The sequence below is a fragment of the Alligator mississippiensis genome, chromosome 11 (assembly GCF_030867095.1).
Source record: "Alligator mississippiensis isolate rAllMis1 chromosome 11, rAllMis1, whole genome shotgun sequence".
Classification (NCBI taxonomy): Eukaryota; Metazoa; Chordata; order Crocodylia; family Alligatoridae; genus Alligator; species Alligator mississippiensis.
In genome coordinates, this window is record NC_081834.1 from 25,130,128 (window position 1) to 25,157,943 (window position 27,816).

Consider the following 27,816-nt stretch of genomic DNA (forward strand, 5'->3'; position numbering starts at 1 on the left):
AGCTTTGCTAACAATTTTCTGTCTACCACTATTTGTAGCTACAGCCAGCTCCCAGACCAAACTATTTCATGTTAGCATTTTCTCCCAAACAAACTTCCATTGTAAGCTGGTCCCATGTAGAGGATTGAAAGGTCTTGTGTTTCAGATGTGGCGTATCCAAGAAATTCCTTTTCTGGGAGAAAATAATTTATCATCAGAAGGACAGCTAGCTGACCAGTACTCTAAACTGACAGATTCCCCAAGAACTATGTAGATTCAAAGCAACATTCTGGAAGCAACAAACAATTCACACACAGATGCCTCTCTACTGGTTTCTATGATGAAATTAACTGATAAGTGCTTTTGACCCTTTGTTACTCTACAGAGCTAAAACAACTAAAAGCATGTTCTGGATTCTCTCCATGCTTGCATATCAACAAAATTATTCATTAACTTCTATTCCCAGCAGCACTTAGTTACAGCTGCAGGGGCCGATTCAAGGGAATGAGTTTGCATGGCAGAAATGAAGCCATTGCATCTAGACACTAGAGTCAAAGAGCTTGATGGAGCATAATTTGGCCTGCATAAGCTTTAGTAATGGTAATAAAGCATGAGCCAAAAAGAACACAACTGCATTTTCAAATCCCAGGCTGATTTTGCCAAGACACTTATTTGGAAAGAAAAATCCTTATTTGTGACCAAATTTTCCTGAAATCATTAAGTTAATAGATGGGTCTCTGCAGCAGGAAGCAAGAGACCCTGTTACTTTAAAAGAGAGAAAAGGGCAGTATCTGTGGGGCTGTAATCAGTGGGCAGCTGAAACAGGGCCAGCTGCCAGTAAGTAAGCCGCTGAAGAAGCACAAATCCAGCAGCCCTAAAGCAACAGATAACTACTTAGGAGCAAGCAAATCCACAACAGGCAACAGAGCCCAGAGAAGTAAAGTGGAGACTACAGAGCTGGAAGATAGGTGGCAGCAGAGGAGAGCAGGCTGCTCATTGTGGGGACACTTTTGGCTGGTCAGAGGACCATATGACCAGAATAGGTTGAGCACAAGGAGTATATGGGGCTGCTCAGGGGGCTGGGGGAGAAAGCAGGGGATGGGGCCTGGCAGGGGTCCCCCCATGGTCCCTTCCTCCCTCCCTCACCCTCTACTTACCGACATAAAGTCCAGGTCCAGCTCCCTGTGGCAGCAAGCGGGGACTGCCCAAATCCCCTCTGAATCGATTCAGAGGTTTTGGATCAATTCAGACCTTTTTATTCGTCTCCTGATTTGATTCAGATTCAGAGATTCGGCCACTGAATCAGACTGAATCTCCTACGAATCAAATCAGCAACTGAAGCTTTGCACAGCCCTACTCTATCCCTTTTTCTACATGTTCTACACATGTTTTTGAGACTTGAAATAGTGACATCCTTTCAGCACTTCACTTAGCATTATAAATGACTCCACTTAATAGGTTTTTGGCATCAGGGTAGAAGTCCATTCTTATCCTTCAAAATTTTTCTACCTATATGCATGGCATGTCTCAAATTTCTTGGAGACTATAAAATAAACTAACTCATATTTTCATTGACTACTTAAGTTCAGCTAATGGTACAGAAATGAGCTCTCAGTGGAGGAGACTGTGTGTGTGTGTGTGTGTGTGTGTGTGTGTGTGTGTGTTTCAAATGCCTAATAAATTTAAGTAGTGAACTCCATTACTACAAGTACATATATTTAGAAAATGACTTTGAGAAATATTTTTATATAGCGCTTCGGCCAAGTGACTGTATGTTAAATGAGCCTAAGAGAGGTTTTTACTGTTGTGAAATTACTAAAAGAGTTTATAAGGATTTATTTCTAAAATTAATTAAATAAAAACTGAGAATTCAGGTTATGAAAGAATGATGAGTTATTGTGAAGAAACACCCTGGAGACTGGGAAATTATTTAGTCATCACTGCATTTTAATATTTCTAATTGTCTATTAGTTTTTTCACTGCTAAAGACTTTTAGAAGGAAAATGTCAAGTATTAAAGACATACAAAAAACTAGAACTCTTGGTTCCAAAATGATACCTTTTATTAGACCAACTGGAAAATGGCAAGAAAATTGTTCTTTTCTGCAAGCTTTTGGGATCAAAATCCCTTTGTCAGGCTCTGGGGAAAGTGTAGATGGTACAAGATGGTAAAAAGTCCCCATTTGTAGGAAATAAACTTCATTTTTGCACAGAGGGAGCTGGAGATGGAAGTCAGTCCCTCTAGGTCCATGAGTGTCTTTGTGAGCTGTGTTCAGTAGCTCTTTGATGTGTTGATCAGGTAGAATTCCTTCCCTGGAGGTGTCAGATGGGAGGCAGGGAGGTAAAAAAAACTTCCTTGTTGTTCTGCAACAAAGTTTAAAATCCAAAATCGGCTGAAATTCAGCATCTTCCAAGTATTAAAGGTGTTTGTTAGAATTCCTGAATATTCTTTACAGTAACATAATGAGATATTCACAATAAAGTGTAAAGTCAGTATGTCAATAACACCTTGAATGCCACATTTACTATTCAGTGTGCTTATTCCTAACACATTGAGCATACTCAAAAAATGTCACTAAGTTATCCTTCAGCCTTGCACATTTTTAAGGCAAATTACTGTACTATAACCTAATGAAATCTAGTTATAATGCTCAAACTGTCTTATTTCCCAATGATCTGTGGGATATTTAATGTCCAACATTTATGCAAGAAGCTCAATCATTCAAAAAAGGTCTCTTCCCCACAAAATAAAAGGCCAGCTGTAAAAGAAAGGTGCAACATGCCTGTACAAGTACTTAAACTTTATAACAAAACAGTAGAGACTATATGAACAATATCCAAAAATCAAAGTGAAATTTGCATTTCCATCCCTCTGAATCTATACTCAGCAGACACACATCTTGGGTGAAATCCTAGTTCCATTTAGGCTAGGTACAGAAAGTCAAAAAACCCAAAGCTAAATTGATTCAGTCTTTTCAGGTTAATCCAAGATGAACAAATTAAACTGAAACAGAAGTGAACAAACATTTACCTTTCATTCAGGAAATGCAGTCACATGCCTGCAATGCCTCAGGCTAAAAGCCAGGGTGCACCAGAGCACAGCTCCCTGACTGCCAGCCTGGGCTGTGCATTTGCTTCCTCTTCCTGCTGCCCCTGAGGTCTCTGGGATTTGCCATCCAAAGTTGCAGCAACAGGACTCTGCAGGGCTGCTTATCAGGGATGTGGCTAGCCTTGCTCTCTGGCCCAGCCCGGCCCAGCCCAGCCCAGCCCAGGGCTGCAAAATGCTGGGCTGCTGGGAGACTGTGATTAACTTGAAACAAGAAGGGATCTAGAACAGAAGTTTCATAAACTGGTTTGACCCAAATCAGTTAAGTCAGATACTGCATTCAACCAGGTTTATCTTAAACCTGCTTCAGCCATTTTGAAACTGGCTTATATGCACTGAGGTTCTGTTCTGTTACAGGTTTAAACCAGTTTCTGATCACTTAAATGAGTTTGTGTGTAATTTCTGTCCCTAGCCTTAAAGGGCCTTTGTACATGCAACAAAATTGACCTTTAAAGCAGCTTAAATGCTTTTTTGCACCACTTCAATTTACACACTTGGTGGCATATTCCACTTCAATGGTGTTGCTATTTTAACATTACGTAGTGTATTCTGCTTTTAATGACTTTGTAACGTAGCAAGGTAAAACCCCTCTGAGGTGTTTTAGTTTGCTACCTAACAAAGTACAATGGTGCACAGGGCACTGGAAGCCAATGTGCTCGGGGAAGTTTGGGCTTGGCAGGCTTCCAATGCCCCATGCACTATCCCCACCACCTTCTCCCACTGCCACCACATCCTGCTGCCCTCCTGTTACCTTGCCGCTCTGCCCCAGATGCAAGACAATCTGTTCCCCAGTGGTCTCAGGCAGCAGGAAGGTGGCGGGGATGGTTCATGAGGCGCTGGAGCCTAACTGCCTCTCCCATGATGGGGGGCAAGCTGCCAGCAGGCCAAGCAGTCTCTGAGCTGTGGACAGACCCCAGTCCTTCCCTCTGCGGTGGCGGCGCTCCCCAGGTGGCACCCTCCCAATGGCACCCAGCTCAGACAGGCAGGCAGGCTCCAAAAGAAGAAGAAAAAGAAAGGTCAGGCTCCTCGTCACTTTTTTTTTCCCCACCTCCATCAAGCCTGCCTGCACAAGCTGCTGCCAGGTCACACAGCTCCTGAGCTTTGCAGGGCCCAGTGCTTCCCTCCACAGTGGTGGCACCCCCCGGGACTCCCCGGGCTGGGTGCCACTAGGTGGGTGCCACCTGGGGTGAGCTGCCACTGAGGAAAGAAACACCGGGTCCCGTGTGGCTCAGGGACCACTCAGCCTTCCAGCAGCTCACCTCCCCTGCTGCAGAAGAGGCAGGTAGGCTGGGAGGGAAAAAAGGGATCGGACCCCCTCACCCATGTACCTGCGACAGAGATTTAGTGCTCCCTAAATTGAAATCGCAGGTAACCACCATTTCAATTTAGGGAAAATTAAATCCCTGTTGCATCTACAAGCAACCAAAGTTAATACAAGCTTTGTCATTGACTTCAGTGTAGCCAGGCTTCCATCTCTTACCTCTGAATATTTTTCTATACATCGACCAACACAAAAAGGAGTTCTGTATACATCTGAAGACAATCCATGATAATCCCCTTCAATCAATTTAATATTCTGGTGTTTGCTACTGCAATTTATCATAATCAATACAGGAGCCATGTCTGAGTAAACAGAGGTGATTTTATTGTTTCCCACTCTCAATTGTTACATAAGGAGTTATTCTTTTGACAATGAAAGAATCAGAATATTGTGTATTACTCCTTCTGGGCTGCACAAAGGATGTTTGCCTGCATCACTATACTAAGATATATACTTCTCCTTACAAATATGCTTACTGCTGTCATTCCTTTCCACAGAGGCCCACGGGTTATTAAAATCCTATTTATGAGTGAAATTGTTTGGAGGAAGAAACATTCGTAACTGCTTAAAAAATGCAGGAAAAGCTATGTCTGTTTTCCTAACAAGCTCTGCCACAATAACCTTGAGCCATTATTCATAATTGACTGGCTGCAAATTATATGATCTTTGGAACACCCTTAAGTCATGGACATTTCAGCAAATCAATATTTGCTGCAATTGAGATTGGCATATGCCCAGCATAACAGTATTAAATCTAACCAGCTTTAAGATGGAGATGGATCATGTGTGACTGGTGCCTCCTGAATCTGAGGCACACCCACAGAAACTGCCTCCTGTCAGGGGGGCACCAGCCCTACTGACAGTATCAGTGTCAGCCATCGGGGAGGCACCAGCCCTGTTGGGGGGGGAGGGGAGTATATGCACCCCCTACCAGTTGTCTATGAGATGGATAATGTTAGCCTTTTTGATCTGAGTAGCTGGGCAAAATTGAGTTATGGGTGGTAGTGATTACCTGATCACCATACACTCGCATTCACTCAAGGGACCGCCCAATATAGCAGATTTTATCACTTTACCATTACAATTTCAATGCAATTTTTAACAGTGGTCCAGGGTATAACTTCATTCTACAGGGAGTACATTCCTTAAGGGTTTAAAAGTATAACATATAAAATACAGAATGCCATGGTAAAGATGAAACAGATGAAATAAAAAATGCACTGTGAGAAATATATAAAAATGCAATGCAAGATAGTGAGGATCAAAGGTTACTGGGGACAGTAAGTGAGTTAGGTTAGCACACGATATATTTACAGTCTTTGCCGTGGATATTTTAGTTCTTTTGTTTTCTTCAGTGACACTAACTTTAATTGATATGTAGGTGTGGTTTCTAGGTTTCTTCTACAGAAAGCCACTTCAAGTTTCTGGCTTGCTCTGAGCCTTGCTACACCCACGCAATGAGTGTGCTAGGTCTCTGCCAATACTGAGAAGGAAAAGAATACATAAAATAGGGAGCAGGCAAGAAGGGGCTTCTGTTATATCAATGTCCAGAAGGGAAATGTACAAAGGGGGCTTTCTGCTACAAGTACAGGTAGTAGACTTCATATACATGTATTTATTTAGTATATGTAACCACATATAAACACCACACACACAACTCTTATGTTTATGTTATATATACATACATACTAATAGTTATAAAGGAGTTAGTTGAGTGGTGGCGATAGTGCACCCTCTACTCTCAACAATGTCAGGACTGATAGAGTGCTGGAGGACATTAATAATAATAGTAAAAATAATAAGCAGTAACAAAACACTGGATTATATAAGGAAGAGCTCTCAGTCCCCCAAGGTTATTGCATCTTGTATAATCTTATAAAACAGATATACTGTACACAGATTAGCTTAATACTACATGTAAAAGGGTCAGCTTTAATACATTAATCTTGCTATCTTTTATAAACTATGCTACTCCTGCATTTTTCCAGCAATGAAGCCGGGAAAAAACACTCTAAAAACAGAAGATTGCTTATCATTTTAAGTCTAAATTTATCTAGATCACAGTAGTATATATTTTTTTCAAACAATCTAAGGGTCTTGTTATACTTTGCACTTTGAGCTGCTCAAAAGTTGATCAGTGTCAGTGCTAGCTCTAGTTTGGAACAGTGACCGCATTGGGTGCAGATAGAAGTACCATTTGTTCTATGAGCGCCCCCCCCTCCCCTTGAAAGCGCCCTAAAACTGTTTCCAGACAGAAAAGCATGGCTGCAGAGTACTCTGATCATGTAACAAATTAACCCAGTGGTGACAGTGCCAGTGCAGCCCGTCAGGCCGTGCTCCCTGTTTAGCCAGCAGGCAGGGGTGCAGGCAGGAACATCAGTGCCCCCCAACGAGTGCCGACTGGGGAGCAGGGCCGCCAGCAAAAGCAGCCGCACCACTTCCAGAAGTGGCTGCAGGACTTCTGGAAGTGGCATGGTCACTTTTGGTGAGTGAGATTGGCCACAGGGGACAACCCCGTCCCCGGTCAGTGCGATTGGCCACCGGGGGATGCCCCCCCGGGCTGCTGACTCAAGAAGCATCAGTCACCCATGAATTACCCCTCACTGTATGACAGTTCAAATAAAGATGCCACGAAGTAGAGTGCCTTCATTAATTTTTGTCTGCTCCAACTGCAGCACAGCTTGGCCCCAGCTGCTCTCTGCAGATGGGAGGGGGAGAAGGCAGGGGAGGGAGGTCCATTCTGCAGTTCTCAGCCCCACTGGAGTGGAGGGGGGGGCAGGTGAATTGGAGCTCCCCTCCTTGGGGGCGGGCTACAAGCTACCTACCCACCTACTCCATGGAGGCTGAGAACACTCCATAACAGACCTCCCTCCTCTGCCTTCTCCCTCCTCCCATCCAGAGACAGCAGTGGAGCTGCAAGAGGAGGGAGCAGAGCTAGTGGGGGAGGCTGCACAAATACATCCTCTCTCCCTGGATTGGCTCCACATTGGAGCAGATCCTCTGCCCTTCCAATCCAATAGTTTATATCTGTTGGGTCGGGTGGCTCGGTCTAACTCATGGTGCTTTCTATGAATTGCCATGAGTTAGATCCAGGACCTGCATTTCTGTCTGTGCCCCTTAAAGGTAAAAACCTTCTCTGACTGTGCCCCCCACCACCTCCCAGCACAGCTGTGACTTGCCACTAAAGGGCTAGTGAGCAGGGGCCTGACTAGGAGTTACAGCTGTGAGTTGCCACTACAGAGCAGCTTAGCCAAGACAACCTTTACCGCTGCCCTAGGTGGAAGGGGTATGAAAGATGGGTTGGGGCAAAGGGGGAGCAAGCTGGGAGGTAGAAAGTGAATGGGGTGGGTAATGAAATGGGAAGTAGAAAGGAAATGGAGGTGGGAAATGGGTGGTGAAATGAAGGAAGTCAGCCACTGAGGGATAAAAGAAAAAGAATTTTAAAAGCAATAAAGAGGAAGTAAATTAATGAAGGTTTCATGCTTTAATAAATTGGGAGTGGGACTTGGACTGGGTAGTGGAGGGTGCTGGTCAAATAACCTACAGTGTCTGGGAGGTGAGAGTGGGAAGGAAGCCCCAGCTCATGGGGACATAATCCAGCCCTGTACCTTGTTCCCTCCCACTCCCCACACACACTTCCCCTAGACCTAGGGTGACCATAATATTTTAAGGAAATTTGGGACACTGCCCCCCACCTATCCCCATGCTGCTACACCTCCCTGCCAGCTGGAGGGAACTGGAGGCTGCTGCCAAGCAGGAAGAAAGTTGACATATTCTATGGGAAGCATGAGTGCAGTGCGCACATGTGAATTTGTGCATATGTGCACATGTGCATGTCTGTCTGCATGTGTGTGTAGCTGCTCCAGATCCAGGCTGCTGTATAAGCACTGTGCCTTGTGCCAAAGCTTGACCATCATGTAAATGACAGGCTGAACTTGGGCAGCCTCCTCTTGCCTCCATCAGACCCACTCCATATCCCCCTTCCCCATTCCCAATCAGGTTTCTCTCCTTTGGGTCACACCCCCACTCCCTCCTCCCTCCCTCACCACCTCTCTCCTCCCAACCCTTCCCCTCTCCGACCCTGCCCACTTTCCTGCTCCCCAGACCTCACTCCCTCTGCAATTCTCTGCTCACTCCTCTCTCAGCCATCCCCCCCTCCTCTCCCTCTCCAGCTTGTCTTTCCCCCCACACCCAACATGCACACACCTGGTAGGACTGGGGAGAGCAGAGCTGAGCTCCAGGCTCCAGCCCCCAGCAACCAGGCCTAGACAGGACAGAGCCAGCCAGGGCCACAGTCCCAGGGCAGAGACCAGAGTTAAGCCCCCCAAACACAAGTCCCCAGCAGCCAGGTGAGCAGAAGGGGGAGAGGGACCTCCACTCCCCTCTAGGGGCTATCTCCCACTGCCATCTCCCCTGCAAAATCTCCACTGCAGGGGCCATTCCCTGGTTTTCACTCTGCCAGGCTGCAAACAGGTGAACACAAGTGTGAGCAGCCTGCATTAACAGCTGTGCTTTTCCCCCTACCCCACACTGGCCAATCCCCACCCCAGGCAGGAAGAGCAGTGCCCAACCTAACCTAACCCAACCCAACTCCTGCCACTGCTCAAGAGGAGCCAAGCTAAGGAGTGCAGATGGGGTGGTGGCAATCTAGGACTTCTGTTTAAATTTTCACTAAACACACAGGACAGCCTATGAAATCTGGGACTGTCTCAGCCAAACTGAGATATATGGTCCCCCAATGTAGACCCCACTCCCAGACCCAACTGTGCCCTGGGACATATCTGATGTAGATGTGCTATGCAGGCTGTTTGCTTGGGGTTTCACCCCTGGGGGTGGGAAGGTCCCATCCTTGGGGGCAGGAAGGAGAGTTGGCATGGTGCCAGCAATGCCCTCTGGGTAGTACAGTTTAGAGGGTGGAAAGTTTGCCTGTGGGTAGTACTCAGAACAGGAGGGTGGAGAAGAGGACACTGAATGCTGAAATGCTGGAGGACTGCAACTTGGGGGGCTCATCTGTGGGGAGTGGTCACACTAATGCTGGGTAATATGGATCAGAGATAAACCTGCCTTGGAGTGGCATAACTAAGTTGCCTAAAGTGTGCTTAAAACTAGTTTCAGGTGTTACCATATGGGCAACTCAGGGGTTAAGAGCTCCAGGAGCTGCCTAAAAATAATGTGTAATAAGGGCCTTAGTAAGTAAAATGGTGATGGGATGTGATAGCAACAAAAACTGGACACAAGTTAGGTGTTTTGCAGTTTTTTTGTTCTTTCACACATGGAATTCACTTTAGAAATGAAAAAACATTATTTTTTAACTAAAGTCTTTTATTAGGGGTGTGCGAAGCAGGATGTATCCAATTCAGATTTAGATTCAGATTCAGCCCAATTCAGGGGACAGTGATGAGATTCACTGATTCGGATCACTATCCCAATTTGATTTGGCCAAATCTGAATCTGAAGATTTGATTCTGATTCAGAGAATCAACAATTTGGCCATAGACGCAGCTTTAAATGTTTTTTCTATGTACCTCGAGGTACTAGGCACGGCTTGTGAATGCTGCAATGGTGGGTCAGATGGAGTGTCCCACAGGAGCATGGGGGGTCCGCTACCAAGTACCCGAGGAACTCCCCACACCTTCTTGGCTTAGCAATTGGCTACAGGGGGACCCTGGGTGCCCCCCCAGACCCAGGGAGCACCAGTTACTGAGCTGGGGGTCCCCTGCACGCTCTGCGATGGACCTGGAAGTGAACCAGAACTACTTCTGGTCCACTTCCAAGTTCACCACCAAGTGCACAGAGGACCCCCCCCCCACACTCCCATGGGACGCTCCATCTGCCCACCATCTCAGCATTCACAAGCCATGCCAGGTACCTTGAGGTACACAGAAAAACAAAACAAAACATATAAATCTGTGTCTATGGCCAAATCGTTAATCTCTCTGAATTGATTTGGAGAAATTAAAGGGTTTTCTGATTCGATTCGGATTTGGAGATTCAGCTGCTGAATCAGGCCAAATCTCCTCCAAATCAAATCAGTAACTGAAGCTTTGCACAGTCCTATCTTTCATGCCATCACACAAAAACCCACATTTAGATTATTATAACCACCAAAATTCAATTTTTTTCCATAAGCAAATATGAGATTGAAGATTCTAAAAATGTTATACCATTAGTCTTTTTAAAAAATCTTGTGAACTGAATGCTGGTGGTACATGAGAGAGTTACCCTTCTCAAATTCTTTTCTGGTACAATTCCACACACACACATTGGGTGGGGGGGGGGTAGGGAGCAGGGGTTAAACTATCAACGAAAAGTCACAATTATCTACAAACAGGTATAGCACAGGAAACAGCATTATAATTTCCCAATACAGTGCTACAACCAGTCTAGAACTTTGTATGCATCTTTCTAGACAGGCCAAAGGATTTTGTTATATGCAATAAAATGCTCTTCATACAAATTACCAGAAGGCAAAAATTTCTGGGCTGAATCTGAACTGGTATTATTCCATCCCTTTCACATGTGCATACTAGAAAAAGCAAGATGGAAAGGAACCAAGAGATGTTTATAAATTTCTGTTGGTCAAGTAAAGGCAACCAAAAAAATAAAAAGACTTTATCTGCAAGAAATGGCACAACATCAAACCATTTAAATCCAGCAGCCACACACACTGCAGTGCAGAATTGCTCTGGCAGCTCCGAGCCTGTGCATAGATGCCACAGTATCTGATGTGGATGGAAGCAGACCTTATGGCCTGTTTTGTGGAAAATGAGGAACCCAGATTTTATACCCTGACAGAACAATGTGCAAAAAGGTCCATGATGAAAATATCAGAGCTTTTCTTTCTTGTCTCATGAATTTTTATGGTGGGTAAAAGCAATTTGAGAGCAGCTAAAAAAAATACTCCAGATTGCTGAAGTATCTGCTACCTAAGCAACCTTAAGCTGAGCAATTCAGCCCCAACCTACAGGTGAGGTATGTAAGGGGCCCTGTTATCAGTGGCAACACTGAGACCCCAGAGGTTAGGGCTATATTCTTTCAAAAGCAGCCTCTAATTTTAGTTTTGTCAATTTTATGGGGCTTTTCTTTGGAAACCAAGGGTTTCTTATCTTAAGTTACAATCACTGGTGGGGGGGGTAAGTCTTCAACATCCCTGAACTTATGAAATAAATATCTAATGCTGGACATCCAAAACAAAAGCTGGTAAAATTAAAAGCCACATATGAAAACATGAGCCTCATGAATTTGCCCAAAATATTGTGTTGTGTTTTGTGTCTGAGCACAGAATACTTCCTAGTTGACATCCAAAAATTCCAAATAGCTTATTGATGGTACATGAGGCAAAAAAATAAACCAGTTTACTTATTTATGGTTACAAATCCAATGCCTGTGCAGAACTAATACCAATAACAGCTGATTTGCTTGGTAAAGATCAGTTGCAACGTAAAAAATACACAGGGTGCAGATCACATTCAGCAAGTTAAGTAAAAAGCCACCCATTTTGGGCTCTCACATCCTATCTTTTAAAACACTTTCCACTGAATTTTACCATTTCATGTTCTCACTTGGGGCACAAACACTTTTCCAGGACTGAAAAAATAATCTCCAAGAGCTGTTATAAGGCTGTGCTGGCATTTTGATCTGATTCACATTTCATAGCTTTTAATACATGCAGCTCTGTCCTATTAAGTGTCATGGTGCCTTGTGGGATGAGTAAAAGGTTCTGTAAAAGCACTATGAGAAACTCCAGCTGGCAGAGGAAACAGGGTCATTTGAAATCTGTAGGAAGTTTTTACCATTTTCAGTTGCAGTCACACAATTCATCATAGACGGTGTGAATTATAAATTATACTCAGTATGAAATGTAAATCAAAATTTTGCAGAATACCGGTAATATTTAATGAAAGCTAACTTTCAACAAGTAGTAAAACATTCAAGCTAAAATTCTACTTTCTTCAAGTATTTGTTCTGGTAAAACTCAAACTCCACAAAGTTAATGAGTAAAGTGTTATATACAGATGTTCAAATAAAAAAATTCAAATAAAAATCTAAAATCCCATCCTAATAGGATGAAGTTGATGTCCCAGGTACACTTCAGTACCTCAGTCTAAATGCCAAATATGATAATACTGACCTCACATTTTTTCTAAACTTAACCACAAAATCACATCCAACAGCAAGTAAAGTTTTAGAATCCATAAAGGTTTCCCATACTCTAGGGGGAAAGTTGAAAAACTGAGAAACCCTGTTCAATAAACTTGAAAAGGACTCCATGTTAAATGATACATTTAATTCTCTTACAATTTTGGCAATTTCTAAGATAAGACACACTGGGCATGTCTACACAAGATGCTCAGCTACAGCAACATAACTCATCACTACAGCAATGTAGCGTCAGCAGGCACAAACCATGTGCCACCAGGACTGTGCAGTCAGGTGCACATGTAGACATGCCCACTGTTACATTTTGAAACAACTCGTTATTGCTTCACCTTTTCCTATTTGCATTAGACTACAGTCAGCCAGGAAGTTGCAGCTAAAAAACTACAAAGCCTATATTCTCCCTTCTGCATAAAAAACATATTTTCATGTTTAATCAATTCATTATTTTTAATAATAAACGTTAAGATTCTGAAATTTTTATTCATACCTTGAATAAAACAGGATCCTTTGCATATTTATTTCTAGAAATAGCCACAACGTGCTTGGAGGCTTACATCTTACTGAAGGTTTATTCTCTAGAGGAAAACAAAATGAAAAATTTACCCAGAATCAGTGTCATTAAAACTTTGCAAGAGTGGTTTATAGGAAAAAAATATTGTAATACTATGACTAAGAATATTACATTTAAAGTATTAAAGTACTAACAAAAACCCTACCAGGACCCCAAAACCCATGATCCAGCAAGCATAAAAAAAATAGACTTGTCAAAAAAAGAATCACTTTGGTTAAAATGAAATAGAATCATAAGATTAAAGGATACCCAGAGTCATCTCATGCAACCCTCTGCACAAATACATGGGCTGTTCCTATATAATTCTAAACAAATGATATCTAACCTCTTCTTGAAAATTTCCAATGAAGTAAATGCCACAACTTCCTTTAGTAACCTCTTCTACTGTCCTATCTGATCCAGTAGAATACCCAAATTCTTCTCAACACTACTGCCCAGTCAATCATCTCCCATTTTATATATATTTGATTTCCCATCTATAAGTGCAATACCATAAATCTATCCTTGTTGAATTACATTCTGTTGACAAGTGTCCACTTCTCTAAACTGTCAAAATCCTTTTGAATTCTACTCTTATTTAAAGTGTCTGCAGACCCATCTAGTTTTGTGTCGTCTGCAAACTTGATCAGGAACCTCTCTATCTTGCATGGAACAGGGCACATGACTTACGAGGACAGGCTGAGAGAACTGGTTTTATTTAGTTTAGAGAAGAGAAGGCTGAGGGGGTAGAGATTTAATAGCAGCCTTCAACTACCTGAAGAGGAGGTTCAAAAGAGGAATGAGCTAGACTGTGCTTAGTGGTGGCAGATGATAGAACAAGGAGCAATGGTCTCAAGTGGCAGCAAGGGAAGTTTAGATTAGATATTAGGAAGAATTTCCTTATTAGGGTAGTAAAACACTGGAACAAGTTACCCAGAGATGTGGTGGAATCTCCACCCTTGGAGGTTTGTAAAACTCAGCTAGACAAAGCTTTGGTTGGGATTATCTAGCTGGGGATGGTCCTGCTTTGAGCAGGGGGTTGGACTAGATGACCTCCTGAGGTCCCTTCCAACCCTAATTGTTTATGATTTTCTATGATTCTATGAATCATAGAAAAGTAGTGCTAGAAGGAACCTCTAGAGGCCATGCAGTCCACCCCAGCTGCTCAAGGTACGATCATCCCTGACTAAACTAATCTCAGCCAAGGACGTGCCTAACCTGCTCTTAAAAATGTCTAAGGATGGAAGTTTCACAACCTCTCTGTGTAGCCTGTTCCAATGTTCAACCACCCTCATAGTAAGGAAGTTCTTTCTAATACCCAATCTAAACCTCCATTGCTGCAAGTAAAGATCATTGCTTCTTGCCATGTCCCTGGTGGTCAGACACAGTCTACCCCAATCCTTTTATAACCATCCTTCAGGTAATGCAATACTGTTATCAAAGCCCCCTTCCTGCCCACATCTTCTCTTCTCCAGGATAAATATTCCAGTTCTTTTAGCCTTTCCTCATAAATCAGGTTTCCCAGACCTCTAATAATTTTTGCCCCTACTTTACAGCCCACTGTAAACTCCAGGTGCTTTTCTGCAGTACTTCAGTCTAGCCAGTTACTAATCAACCTGTATTTGTGACTGCAATTATTCCATCCTAAGTACAGAACTTTGCATTTTTCCTTGATGAATTTAATTTGAATAAATTCAGACCATTTCTCCAGTTTATCAAGGTCATTCTGAATTCTACGCCTAGCTTCCAGAGTATCTGCAACTCTACGAAACTTAGTATCTTCCACAAGTCCTCTCAGTGTGCACTCAACCCCATTTTCCAGATCATTAATGAAATATTGAACAGTATCAGACTTAGGACAGGCCCCTGGAGAACCCCACTCTGTATCTTCTCCCAGCTAGACATTGAGATACTGATGAATACTCTTTGAACACAGTGGGCATGCGTAGACGAAACAAAATTTCCCATTTACATTGACGCAACTGCATTTGTGTTTGCACAACCCAGGATTTCCTGCTGCTTTAAAGTCCATTTAGCACCCTAGACTAACACTACTCAGAGATGTGTTAACTTGCATTGCTTTTGTGTTACGCCACTCCAAATGTGGATTTTTATTTGTGCAAAAAAACCAGAGACTCCAAAGAATTGTAATTAATCCCTTTCGCCATGAGGGGCCGCTGTGTTTCAGCCTTTAGGTGGTGCTGTATGTTTTTTTGTTTGTTTGTTTGTTTGTTTGTTTTTTTAACCCTCTTTCACTCCTCTCTCCTCACCCCTCCCTTCTCCCTCACCCCTCCCTCCTCTGCAGTCAGGTTGTGTCAGGACATATCTGCTTGTTTGTTTGCTTGTCCTTATTACTTTTAAAAAAATGATGGGGCAAAGAAATATCATTTTCAACCCCATCTTAATTGTTCTCCCCCCCGTACCTAATGTCCATGTCCTAACCCCACTGCCCATATACCTTCCTGTCCTCCAGCCTTGCCTCCCCCAGTACCCTCCACCTGCTGTTCCAACCAATTACGTAGCCACCTTACAGTGCTTTCTTCTAGAATAAGGATGGCTAACCTAAGGCACATGTACTCCAGGTGGCATGGGCAGCCTGTGTGTGAGACCCGTGACAGATCAGGGAGGGGACAGCCACCACAGTGGAAGAAAGCAAAGAGAGCAAAAAGCATATCAGACAGAGGAAGCACATTGGAGTAGCACTGCAAGAGGGCATGGGGCTTAATTTGTGGCATGCCTGCCAAAAAGATTGGCCCTATTGGCTGTCTTTCTGTAGCTTACCAATGAGAATGTCAGGAGACCTCACTCATCCTTGGACCGATACTCTTTAATGTCTTCATCAGCGACTTGGACGTGGGAGTGAAATGTACTCTGTCCAAGTTTGCAGATGACACAAAGCTATGGGGAGAAGTGGACACGCCGGAGGGCAGGGAACAGCTGCAGGCAGACCTGGATAGGCTGGACAAGTGGGCAGAAAACAACAGGATGCAGTTCAACAAGGAGAAATGCAAAGTGCTGCACCTAGGGAGGAAAAATGTCCAGCACACCTACAGCCTAGGGAATGACCTGCTGGGTGGCACGGAGGTGGAAAGGGATCTTGGAGTCCTAGTGGACTCCAAGTTGAACATGAGCCGGCAGTGTGACGAAGCCATCAGAAAAGCCAATGGCACTTTATCGTGCATCAGCAGATGCATGACAAATAGGTCCAGGGAGGTGATACTTCCCCTCTATCGGGCGCTGGTCAGACCGCAGTTGGAGTACTGCATGCAATTCTGGGCGCCGCACTTCAAGAAGGATGCGGATAACCTGGAGAGGGTACAGCGAAGGGCAACTCGTATGGTCAAGGGCCTGCAGACCAAGCCCTACGAGGAGAGACTAGTGAAACTGGACCTTTTCAGCCTCCGCAAGAGAAGGTTGAGAGGCGACCTAGTGGCTGCCTATAAGTTCATCACGGGGGCACAGAAGGGAATTGGTGAGGATTTATTCACCAAGGCGCCCCCGGGGGTTACAAGAAACAATGGCCACAAGCTAGCAGAGAGCAGATTTAGACTGGACATTAGGAAGAACTTCTTCACAGTTCGAGTGGCCAAGGTCTGGAACGGGCTCCCAAGGGAGGTGGTGCTCTCCCCTACCCTGGGGGTCTTCAAGAGGAGGTTAGACGAGTATCTAGCTGGGGTCATTTAGACCCAACACTCTTTCCTGCTTATGCAGGGGGTCGGACTTGATGATCTATTGAGGTCCCTTCCGACCCTAACATCTATGAATCTATGAATCTATGAGAGGCATTCATCATCAATGGATGATGAATCCATTCTGGCTGTTCCTGATACCTTTGTTTTCCTCCAGGTATATAGAAACATTCCTTGATGACTTGCACCATGATCTTTCTAGAGTCAGACTGACCAGCCTGTAATTCCCCAGATCCTTTTTCTTCAAGACAGGTCCTCTATTTACCATTTTGTAGTTATTTGGGATCTCACCTGAACTGCATAGCTTCTCAAAGACGATAGCCAATTGCTCTGAAATTACCTCAGCTAATTCCTTTGGTACTTTATGATGAAGCCTGTCCTTGCTGACTTGAAAACATCCAGCTTCTCTCTAAGTAATCCTTACCCTGTTATTCCACTACTTCCACTAGCTGATCTTATGCATGAAGACTTAAGTAAGAAAGGCATTACATACTACAGCCTTTTCTATATCATCCATTCCTAGATTGACCTCTGCATTCAACAATGGATCTATACTTTCCTTAGTCCTTCTCTTACTTCTGATATTACATACAAATAATTGGAGCCCACAATCCCCCACCCCCTGCTGAACAACAGTGGATGAGGTGGCCAGCAGGGTCTGTGGGCCACATGTTAATCACATGGGCCACTTTCAGCCCACAGGCCACTAGTTTCATAGATTCATAGATTGTAGGGTCGGAATGGATCATCGTGTCCGACCCCCCGCCCCTGGCAGGAAAGAGGACTGTGGTCAGATGACCCTGGCCAGGTAACTATCTAGCCTCCTCTTGAAGACCTCCAAGTTAGGTGATAGCACCACCTCTCTTGGAAGCCCATTCCAGATCCTGGCCACCCTTACTGTGAAAAATGTCTTCCTAATATCTAACCTAAATCCACTCTCAACTAGTTTACACCCATTATTCCTAGTCACTCCCTGGGGCACCTTAGTAAACAGTGCTTCCCCTATTCCCCGTTGACCTCCCCTATAAATTTATTAGGTGGCCACAAGATCTCCCCTAAGCCGTCTCTTGTGAAGGCTGAAGAGATTCAGCTTTCTCAACCTCCCCCAATAGGGTCTATCATGAAGGTCACTAATCATGTGAGTGGGCCTCCTCTGGACCCTCTCGAGATTCCCTGTGTCCCTCTTGAAGTGCGGCGCCCAAAACTGGACACAGTACTCCAACTGCAGCCTGACCAGTGCCGCATAGAGGGGAAGCATCACCTCCTTTGTTCTATTAGTCATGCACCTGCTAATGCACGACAAGGTACGATTGGCCTTGTTGATGGCCTCGTTACACTGCTGGCTCATGTTCATCTTGGACTCAATTATGACTCCAAGATCCCTCTCTGCCTCCAAGCTGCTGAGAAGGACACTCCCTAATCTATAGGTGTGCTGGGGGTTCCTCCTTCCCAGGTGGAGTACCTTACATTTATCTTTATTAAATTGCATCCTATTTCTCTCTGCCCATTGATCCAACCTGTCCAGGTCAGCCTGAATCTGCTCCCTGCCCTCCAGTGTACTAACTTTGCCCCATAACTTGGTATCATCAGCGAACTTGGAGAGGGTGCTCTCCATGCCCTCATCCAAATCGCTGATGAAGATATTGAATAATATCAGTCCGAGGACCGAACCCTTCAGGACCCCACTGCCCACCTCCCTCCAGGCCAAGAAGGAACCATCCACCACCACTCTCTGGGCACGGTCCCTAAGCCAGTTGGCAACCCACCTGACCATGTAGGCATCCACTCCACAGTCTGCTAGCTTCCCAATGAGGATAGGGTGCGAAACTGTGTCAAAGGCCTTCCTAAATTCCAGGAAGATGACATCAGCCTCGGCTCCCGCATCCAGGCAGTGCGTGACCTGGTCATAGAAGGCTACAAGGTTTGTCAGGCAGGATCTACCTGTAACAAACCCATGCTGGTTTCCTTTCAGCATCGTTTCCCCTGCTGGGCCTGCACAAGTGTGTTCTTTGATTATTTTCTCTAGCATTTTCCCCAGCAATAGAGGTAAGACTGACTGGTCTAAAGTTACCCGGCTCATCCCTTCTCCCTTTCTTGAAAATGGGCACCACATTGGCCCTTCTCCAGTCCTCAGGGACCTGGCCAGAGGACCATGAGTGCTCGAACAGCTGTGCCAGCAGCTCAGCTATGACACTGGCCAATTCTTTCAGCAGCTGTGGATAGAGGTCATCCAGGCCTGCTGACTTGTACCCATCCAGCTCCTCCAGGAGCTCCTTAACTATTTCAGAACTAACCATTGGCAGACTGGTGCCATGTGGACATCCGTCAATGATTGAGGTGGGGGAACTGACTTGATCAGTACACAGAAATACTGAAGCGAAGAACTCATTGAAGAGCTCTGCTTTTTTCCCCCGCGTCAACCACCAACTGTCCTGATTTGTCCTGCAGGGGCCTTATGTTGCTCTGAGCTTTCCTATTGCCCACTATATACCTGAAGAAAGACTTTTTATTGTCCTTGATTGTTGAAGCCAGCCTGAGCTCAAGCCCCACCTTGGCCTGTCTAACTGATTCCCTGCAATAGCACACCAGGAAGATATATTCCTCCTTGGTGGCTGCTCCCTGCTTCCATTGCCTATACATCTCTCTCTTTGTCCCCAGACTCTCCTGAAGTTCCCTGTTCAGCCAAGGGGGCTTTTTTGCCCCCTTAACTCCCTTCCTACGTAATGGGATAGACTCCTTTTGAGCCCCAAGGATCACTCCCTTGAGATACCTCCAACCCTCCTGGACCCCCATATGCTCTATGTTCTTGAGTTGCATCCCCTCACTAACTAGCCTTCTAAGCTTGCTAAAGTTGGCCCTTCTGAAGTCCAACACCTTAGCCCCACTAGTTATTTTACCCACCCTTCACTGGATAGTGAATTCGATAGTTGGACAGCCCTGACCTAGAACATACCTCTGTGGATGTCCACCTGAAGCCTAATGACATTCTTATGCTGATTTGTTTATAATGAATATCTGCTTGTGGTTATTCATCAAGTTACATACCCACCTGCCAGTAATTTTATATAGCCCAACATTCTCTACTTTATTTGAGAGTCAAGGATGACTTCAACTACCCTGACATCTGTTAGGAAGACCATTCAGCCACCTCCAGCAGGTCAACCAACTTTCTTAGCAGCTATAGATGACCTGTTCTTGACACAGGCTGTGGAAGGACCAACTAGGGGTAAAGTCACTCTGGACCAGATGTTGTCAAAAGGGGAAGACATGGTAGGCAACCTGAAGATTGGAAGTACTCTGGGCAACAGTACTGATCAGATTCACCATCCACCAAAAGGCTGAGTATTCTGCCTGCAGAACAGAAGCCCTAGACTTCAGAAGGGCAGACATTGGTAAACTCAGGAGTCTAGTTAGAAAGGCCCTCTGCAACAAGTGACTGAATGATTTGAGAATGGTGGTGCTTCCTTAAGAAGGCAATTCTCACTGCTCAAAAAGAGACCATCCCCACGTGGTCAAAAAGAGCAAAGAACCAAGAGACCCACTTGGCTCAACAGGGACATTAGAGAACTTCTCAAAAGAAAAAAGCATACATGAAACGGAAAAACGATGCAGCATCCAGAGAGGAGTACGCTCAGATGGCAAGGGTATGAGACAAGGTATAAGGCAAGGAAAACCAGGGCATGCGTAGAGTTCAAGCTGGCAACTGAATTAAAAGACAACAAGAAGTCCTTCTATTTTCTACATAGGGAGCAAGAAAAAAAAAAAAATCAAGCTCCACTGTTGGACCCTGACTGAATATGAAGGGGCAGCCCACAGTTGATCCCCACGAAAAGGCAGAGCTTCTAAGTACTTATTTTACATCAGTATTCTTCAAATCAGATGGGAGCTCATCACCTTTCCAGAGGCCCAGAGAATCTGGGGAAGACAGCAGTCCATATAAAAATCAGTTCCAAACAGGTGAAAGTACTCTTAGAACATCTGGACATTTACAAGTCTGCTGGGCCAAACAACCTGCATCTGAGAGTCCTGAAAGAACTGGCCAGCCTCAGTGTGGTGCCTCTGGCAAAGTTAAAAAAGTCATGGAACTCAGGAGTGGTCCTGAAGGACTGGAAGACGGCCAACATGGTATCCATCTTTAAGAACGGGAAGAGGGATGACCCTGACAACTATAGATCAATCAGTCTGACTTCGGTCGTGGGAAAAATCTTCGTAAAAATTGTTAAGGATGCCATCAGCCGCAAGGTCATAACTGGCAGGGTATTAAGAAACAACCGGCGTGGCTTTGTTGAGGGGAGGCCATGCCTAACAAACCTGGTGTCCTTCTATGACCAGATAACTAATCAGCTGGTTATGGGACATGTAGTTGACATCATCTACCTAGACTTTAGCAAGGCCTTTGATATTCCATAAGGTTCTCTCAATTAAGTTGGAGGGTACAGGCCTAGACCCGTCTACAATGAGATGAGTTGGCAACTGGCTCAGAGACTGATCCCAGCAAGTTGTAAATCGTTGGGATGGCCTCATCCTGGAGGGCTGTCTCGAGTAGTGTTCCCCAGGGATCAGTGCTTGGGCCCATGCACTTTAACATCTTTATCAGTGACTTGGATGAGGGAGTGGAAAGCACAATAATTAAGTTTGTGGATGACACCAAGCTGTGGGCAAAGGCAGGCACATCTAAGGACAAGGTAAGTATCCAGACTGGTCCTATGGGCTCAATGCAATCAAATGAGGTTCAGTAGGGACAAGTGCTGGGTCCTTCATCTGGGCAGGAAGAACCCTCATCATAACTATGCAATGAGTGGTGGTCCCCTGGTTGACACTGCATCTGAAAGGGACCTGTGGGTGACAAATCGACTAGAAGATGAATTTGAGCCATCAGTGTGATTAAGTTACCAGCTGGGCAAATAGAACTCTGGTGTGCATCAACCAATGCATTGCCACTAGATCCAGAGAAGTGCTCCTCCATGTCTATTCAGCATTGGTGAGGCCACAGCTGGAGTACTGTGTCCAGTTCTGGGCACCACACTTCAAGAGGGATGTGGATAAGCTCAAAAGGGTACAGAGAAGGGCCACCCATATGATCAGGGGCCTGGAGGATAGACCATATGAGGAGAGACTCCAGGAACAGGGTTTGTTCAATCTGAGTAAGAGAAGACCGAGAGGTGACTTGATAACCATCTACAAGTATGCCAGGGGTGAACACCAAGATCTAGGGGAGCAACTCTCCAGAAAGGCACCCCTTAGGAGGACAAGGTCCAATGGGCACAAACTAGTTGAGGAAAAATTTAGGCTGGGCATAAGGAAAAACTTAGTTCCTGTAAGGATATCTGGAATACACTCCTAGCAGAGGTGGTACAGTTGCCATCCCTGGAAGTTTTCAAAAGGAGGCTGGACAAGCATCTCAGTGAGCTCATTTGAGCACAACTATCTTCTGCCCTCTGGCTGGGGACTGGGCTTGATGATCTTACAGGTCCCTTCCGGTTCTACTATTCTATGAGAATAATTTTGTGGGACTGTACTAAAAGTCTTACTAAAGTTGAAGTATACTATAATATATCCACTGCATTCCCTTCATCTACCAAACTAGTTATTCTGTTAAAGAAAAATTAAATCAGTTTAGCACAATTTGTTCATAACAAATCTATGGTGGGCACTAATGATCACCCCATCCTCCTCTGTTTGTTTACACACTAAACTGTTTTATAATTTATAAAAGCAACTATAAAACAAAAAATAATAAAGAGAGAATTGAATAAAGGGGTAGTTAACAGCAATAGGTGTAAGTTTATGTTTAAAAATGCAGATGACTGATAAAAGAAGCTAAAGGAATCAATGAAATGTCAATACCAACAGTGGTAAAGATAATAAGAAGGGGTTTTTTTTAATAAGTCAGGAATAAAAAGAACATAGGCTTAGGACAAACATTTCTAGATACAGGTGTTAAAATCATAAAGTTCTTTTACATATGCTTGGGGGGGCGGTGCTTTTCTTACAGCATCTCTGAGAGCCACTCTAATTAAAACACCACCATGTCTCATGTATCAGCATCCCCGTGCTTTAAAATGGTGGCAGGTCGCTTGTGTCCCAGCCGCCAGCAGAGGGTTTGGGATTGAGAAAGTGGTCGGGGGTAGAAACGTAAGAAAAGTTTATTGACTTAAACACACAACTACGTGTAAATAAGACTACAATAACAGACAATAATAATTCACATTGGCAACTTATCGGCAGTCCCCTCTGATGCCTGATGTACGACAAGTTTCTCTTCTGCAAAGCTCAGTGAAGTCAGGCGTCCCTGATCAGCGCTGTCTGAGAGGTAGGGGGAAGAACCCTGGTATTTCAGTCCTCAGGCTCCTTGAGATCCATGGACCCACCAAAACCAGGTCAGCAGCTAACTCTAAATCAGTAGCTTCTTTCACAGAGCTGCATCTCCCTTCTAAATGATTTCCGGATGTGCTAGCTAATTTATAACTTCTGAGCTATGCTGATAACTTACAGCCATATGGATTCTCCCACTGCAAACTTTCCTTAGGACTGACCAATAGCAGTACAAGCCTTTGCATTCTTCTGATAAAGTTAATTTTAACTATGCCACAAGGCTTAACTTACTACTTCTACAAGGCTTTGCTAAATTTACTAGGCCTCACTACATACAAGGCCTCATTACTCTTTAGCTTTAATTAGGCTCTTAGGGGCAATAAACAGCTTATAATACATGAACAAATGATAAGAAACACTTGGTCTAATCTTCACAGCATTCAGCAAGCACCTTAGACACAATTTTCAGCTGTCACAGCTTGAACTAAAGCTCGTTCAACAGGTTTTAGTTCAAGTGCCCCCACTGCCATTTTTAGGCATACAGATGCTGATACACGAGGTGCAGGAGGCTGCTGGAGTGTGGTAGCTGCCACGCTCCACTCCAGCAGACTCAATTAATTGAGTCTGCTCCAATGTGCTAGGAGTCCAATGTGTTGGAGCGGTCTCCATGCTCATGTATATGCTCCAACAAACAGTGATGTGGAAAGGCCAGAAATGCTCAATAGATATTTCTCTTCTGTAGAAAATAATGAGAACAGGTTAATGCCACAGTGATCCAAATCAGAATCCTATTAAGTGGTTACAATCCAATAAAATTAATTTTAATAGAAAAGGTGAGTTCTTTTATTTGATGTACTCTCTCTCCAACAAGTAAGGGCATAGATTTTTATGCTCCAGGATTTACTGGTTGCTATCAATTATACCCTTAGTAAAGAAGCACTGATCATGTCTTCTCTCTTTTTCTTTCTTGTTAAATATGCCGCTTCAAACTTCCACTTTTATCTGTGCATTCTACATCATTGACCTGCTGTTACATATTATTCAAACACTAACAGCTAAGATACTTTACTGTCGTCACATAACTTGCAGCATCAGACTTTAAAAGCTATATTGCCTCATACAGAACTGTTCAGCAACTTCACTATAATGGAAAAATAATAAGCATCCAGGCTTGAGAAATAAGCACGTTCAATGGATGTTTAGCAATATTATCTTCCAAAGGACCATGGCTGAGCATAAGCTGCAGAAAAATTAGTGTACCAATTCAGCTATTCTAAATGTTATTTTATGCACCCATGCTTTTTATCCCTTAACATTTTCTTTCATTTCTTTCTGGTCTCTCTCACATTATACATTAGCATTTCATAAAAATATGACCAAAAAAACTCCAAAATATTTTTACTTGATGGATGAGGGGATAGAAAAGTGGAAAGTTAGATTGCAAGTGTGCCTTTCATTGCTACCATCTACTGAACTACTAGTTTAAAGGAGCTTGGTTATGTGCATGAAGTAGAAACTTAAAGACAAAGAAGAGTTTCCTCATATTGTTAAAAATATAAGCTTAAAAAAGGTATTTTTTTTAATTGGTAACTATACCCTTTTTGCTATAAATAGATCCAAATACACCATTCACTGAACCAAAAACATTTTAAGCAATGGGAAGTCGATAAGGTATTTGTATGAATAAGATTTGAGCCAGTTGTCTCTAAAACTTATGCATATGCCCTGATCTAATTCAGCAAGAAAATCCCTCGATGAACAACAGTCTCCAGCACCGTATTGCAAATATGATGGAAAATGTTTTCCACTCCACCTTAGTCTATCATTATTTTAACAATTTTATAAAGCTATTGAGCCTATATAAACCTCAAAAGCTGTGGGTCAAGAATGTATTGTGTCATTTGACATTATGCACCCTTAAACTACAGTAACAATTTCTCACTGCATCAGCCTGAAAGAGCTGTTCAGTCCAGTGTTTCTCAAAATGAGGTAGGCCAGGGGAAGGCATGGGGAAGGGGAAAGCAAAACAGAGGGAAAGGAAGAGCAATTCAAGATGAAGAATGCCTCTAAGGGCTAGATCCCACTCCACCTATTTGGTGCCCGAGCATGATCTTACTGCACTCTGCATGCACCCCCAAAAACTGTGAATACAGAAGATCAGTGGGTCCTCCTCTTCTTGGCTTCTTTTTCATCACTTTGTCTTAAATATGAAATACCAGGTGCCTATCCAAACGATGGATAGGCATCTGGCTGAGGTCATCTGATCCCAACACTCTTTCCTGCCCAGGGCAGGGCGTCGGACTCGATGATCTGTTGAGGTCCCTTCTGACCCTAGCATCTATGAATATGTGTTAGCACAGCATCTTAAACACTTCTGACCTTAAGCAGCCTTTAACTTTAAATAGGGAGAACTGAGATGTGACTGATGACAATATTTATGTTTATATGCATGTTAAATTAAATAGGAAATGCAAAAGAATAAGTTCATCAAGTTTTAAGGTTAAGAGGTTTAAGTTTTTACCTTCTTGAATTTAGCTTCTGTTATTATACTTCACTTATTCTAGATTTGATTGAATTTCTACTCAATGTAAATGATTTTCATACACTATATGCAAGACCAAATGAGTATAAGACTGTACAAGATGAAACATGCATATTTAGGATAGACTAGAAAAAAGTGCAGTTAAGGTTTACATCATCAGATTATTAAAGATTATCAAGAAGTATACATACAAGGAGGTAGAGTTTATATATGCAACCTTTCTACTGCAACTCTTACTTTGAGATCTTAACTGTGCAATTCATCTGCATTTTAATGGAACAAAGAATGTGCTCAGGTTCTAATCTGTTAGAAAAAAGGGCAATTGGGGTCAAACATTAGTAAACCATGCATTTGTAGCACCATACACCTATCATATAACAGCCAAAGCTAAGTAGTATAGGCCCATGCTTCTACTGAAAGCACATAAAGTGAATAAGGAGATTTACCCACATGGAGTCACTTGCATGCATCTCTATACCCATGTATGCACTACATGTATCCTCAAAAATCAGCGTTTAAAAAAGATTCATTACCAGAAACATCTTCTGGGCCCTAATCAGAACCCCCAAACAAGGTTTTGGATGCGTCTGCAGCTTAACTCCTTTCAAAAGGCTTTAAATCATCTTATAATTGATTTAACTTGCTAGAACTGAGCAAAGAGGACTATACAGAGCATTCTAAAAGTACAACTGAGGGTGCATCATGATGGCTGGAAAGCTGTGTAGAGGGAAGGGAACAGCAAAGTTACAAGGATGGGCAGAGAACAAGGACATCATTAGTTAAAGATATTGCAGTTTGATGCACCTGATTAATTTAAAAGCAAATAACTTTAAAACTACTGTACCAGTTTTCTTCAAATTAGACTTGATTTGTAGATTTCTTTAAGACTCAATGCAAATCCAAGTTTAAAGAAAATCAATTTACTAGTTTTAAAGTTAAAAATGTTTACATCAGCAAGCTCTGGATCTACTTCAGCGCAGGTTAGATCAATTCAAAGCTATAGGCTTCAAGCCTCCCAATTACTTTAAGTTTGATTCATTCCAGGGAACTAAAGAAAAAAGTTTCAGCTTGCTAAATGTTGCATGAATATTATTCCAAAATACTGGATCATTTTACTTCTTGCAGAGCTTAAGTTCTAAGTACCAATGAGATTTAAAAAAAAGCTAAGCTCCAATGTCTAAGCTCAGTTGTTTTTAAAATGTAGGAGTTTAAAATTGACAAGCCATTCTTAAAAGTTTGCACATGTAGCATACAGTAGGAAGCTACATGTTCATTGACACACTAATGAAAGAAAATTACTGTACACTGTCTTTGTAATTTTCAACCTGTTATAATATAATTAAGACTAGTATTTTTTTCAAACCAAGGTACATTACCAATTCTCAACCTCTTCCTGTTTTTCCAAGTAACTTTGGAAAGTTTGGTTTGGTTTGGTTTTAGTTTTCCAAGTCCAGAAAGCTTGGTTTGGTTTAATTTTTCTAATACAAGATAATGTATTTTTACACAGATTTATTCAAAATTAAAGGGACAATTAAACCTTGGACAGAAAACAATTGTGGAAATTTTCAACCCAAAAGGGGAATGCTCCAGAAAATTACACTTTGTGAAGACAGGTGTTGTCATAGAAACTGTTTTCCAACCTTAAATGTGATGGCAAACACCAGATGTCTTCTGTAATGAAGCTAAAATGTAATTATACACTGCAAATATAGTTTGCTGTCAATAAACTTTGGTCTCTCCCTTTCTATACTCTAACAAATATACTTTCTTATTCTTTGATATGGGGTACAGCCAATACGTTTAGAATGGGGAAAACCAACTAAAAGCTAACTGAGGATTAGCTAACTTTCCCATTATTTAACTGGGGATCCTTCAACATTAGATCTCCTTCAACAAAAGATCTGTCTTATTTTTGAGACACCAGCAGAGCTGTCTCTAGGGGTATGCGGGGCCCAGGACATATCAGCCTGTGTGGAGCCAGGGTGTGGGGGTGGCGACCGCCTGCAGAAGCTGGCAGTAAAGCAGGGGGCAGGAAGTGACCCCAGTGACAAGGGCAGCAGGGCCTGTATGGCACTATCCACAGGGCCTCCAAAACATGGAGCCCAGAGTGGTTGCCCCAATTCACACCCCCTAGGTACGGCCCTGGACACCAGAA

General features: G+C 43.3%; 1 long non-coding RNA gene across 2 annotated transcripts in view; it reads right to left on the reverse strand.

Moving 5' to 3' along the window:
• Window positions 1–2,022: 2,022 nt before the first annotated feature.
• LOC109280601 (uncharacterized) overlaps window positions 2,023–27,816 on the reverse strand; it is a 190,662-nt gene continuing 164,868 nt past the window's right edge. Inside the window, exons 3-4 of one of the 2 annotated variants that reach the window (XR_002086975.2) lie at window positions 13,053–13,140; window positions 2,023–2,342 (exon numbers count right to left, since the gene is read on the reverse strand). This is a non-coding gene — a long non-coding RNA (uncharacterized LOC109280601). Of the gene's footprint in view, window positions 2,343–4,708; window positions 5,889–13,052; window positions 13,141–27,816 lie in introns of those variants that run through there. The other variant, XR_002086974.2, reaches the window with a different exon arrangement.